Source organism: Aplysia californica, unplaced genomic scaffold (genome assembly GCF_000002075.1).
Source record: "Aplysia californica isolate F4 #8 unplaced genomic scaffold, AplCal3.0 scaffold00098, whole genome shotgun sequence".
Taxonomy (NCBI): Eukaryota; Metazoa; Mollusca; class Gastropoda; order Aplysiida; family Aplysiidae; genus Aplysia; species Aplysia californica.
Genome location: NW_004797368.1, coordinates 1,633,603 through 1,635,546, shown reverse-complemented (window position 1 = coordinate 1,635,546; position 1,944 = coordinate 1,633,603).

The following is a 1,944-nucleotide window of genomic DNA, read 5'->3' as shown; positions in this document are numbered from 1 at the left end:
CACCCCTCCCTTTTTTCCCATCCTTGCCTCGCAGTGCGCTGACAGCCTGACATAAGCATGAAACTGGATATTCGCAGAACATTGTCCGTAGGGCTGACCTTCTTTATGCTGCTGCTGGTATACAAAAGGTGAGATCTCCTCGTTGACGGGGCCATCCTCTATCTATTCTAGTTCATTAGTTTCCTTGTTGGTTTGTTTGGTTGGTTGGTTGTTGGTTTATTTGCTTGTTTGTTTGTTTTCTGGCTGGTTGTGTGTTTGGTTGGTTGGTTGATTGCTTGGTTTGTTGATTGGTTGGTTTGTTTATTCCTTTTTGGGTTTTTTGTGTATTTGTTTGTTATTTAAATTATGGGTGTCCCCCCCCCCCTCTCCAAATCGACACATTTTAGGTTATTTAGGAGGCAGAATACAACGCTACCATCACCACCAAATAAAATTTAGATAGAACAAAAAACAAAACAAAACAACAACAAAAACAAATAACCATAACAACACTAATTTTTAAAAAACCCACCAAAATATATTAAATGATCGTAAATACTCGAAATTCATTTCGTATGTATTTTTGTGTTTGAAAATAGAACCGTAGATGAAATTTTTACTCTGTTATATACTGGAAAATAGTCCCTTTGCCGAAATGAAATTCACTCAATTTGGTTCACGGAAAGATTTACGAAGTGTATGGTGAAAATGCAACAGGCGAAAGCATGGTAAGGAAATGGGTTCGCATGTTCAAAGAGGGACGAAGAAACGTGCGTGGTGAACCCATGAGATGGCGTCCATCTTTGGTCAGTGATGATTTGATAATAATAATAATAATAATCAATAATATAATCTATACATATTATATTTGTGAAAGTTCGTCACTTCGGCCGCCTAAAACTTCCGAATCACTTAACTTTTGAATCTGACAAAATTAATGGTGGTTCAGAATCATTTAAAGGGTGCACACTTTTATTGAGGAGCCTGACGTCAGTGTAGTTTAATTTTCAGTTTTTCCGTAGTACTAATCTTGCCTTTGTAAACAATAAATCCACACATTTGAAATTCTGGAGCGTACAACCACAAAAGCGGAATAGAGAATCAACCTCTTCACACTCTCCTGAGATTTCAAGGTCGCTTCTGCTTGAAATCTTCACTGACCATTTGGGTTATCGAAAGGTGTGCTCCCTCTGGGTACCCAAGGCGCTGACACAATTTACAAGCGCATAAGGTTCAACGGGCTGCCAGTGCATTGACATTCCTGACATGTTACAATGATGAAGGAGATGACTTTTTGTACTTTCTTACTCATAATATTGTAACGGGGATGAAACCTGGTTGGGCCTATCCACGCCCGAGTCAAAGCAGCAGACGATGTAGTGGAAGTGGAAGCATACGGATTCGCCCCAGCCAAAAAAAGTTAAAGCAGGCCGCGTCAGGAAAAAAGTCATGTGTACAGTGTTTTGGGACTGGCTAGGAGCTTTTTTTGTTGGTAGAATTGGGGGGAAATGGGATGACAATTAACTCTGATGTGTACTGCAACACACTTAATAAACTGGGTAGAGCCATTCAAAACAAAAGACGCGGAATGCTTAGCGACGGCGTTCTGTTGTTCTGCTTCACGACAATTATGCAAGTCCTCACAGGTCTGCACAGATCCAAAACCTGATCGCCTCCTTCTGATGGGAACAGTTGAAGCACCCATCGTACAGCCCAGACCTTGTATTTCAACACTAACTTTCTAACCACCTAACCCCCCTTCCTATTCTAACCTGCATCCCACTCCCCTCCTCTTCCCTCTCCTCCCCTTCTTCCCTCTTTCCTCACTAGACTCTATAATAGTTCTTACTCTCAAGTACACATTTCAACATTTCTTTCTTAACATCATCTCCTCCTTCGAGAACGAGGAAGAAGAAGAAATCGAGAATCGAGAATCTCCCCCTTCTTATCCTCATCAGCATTACC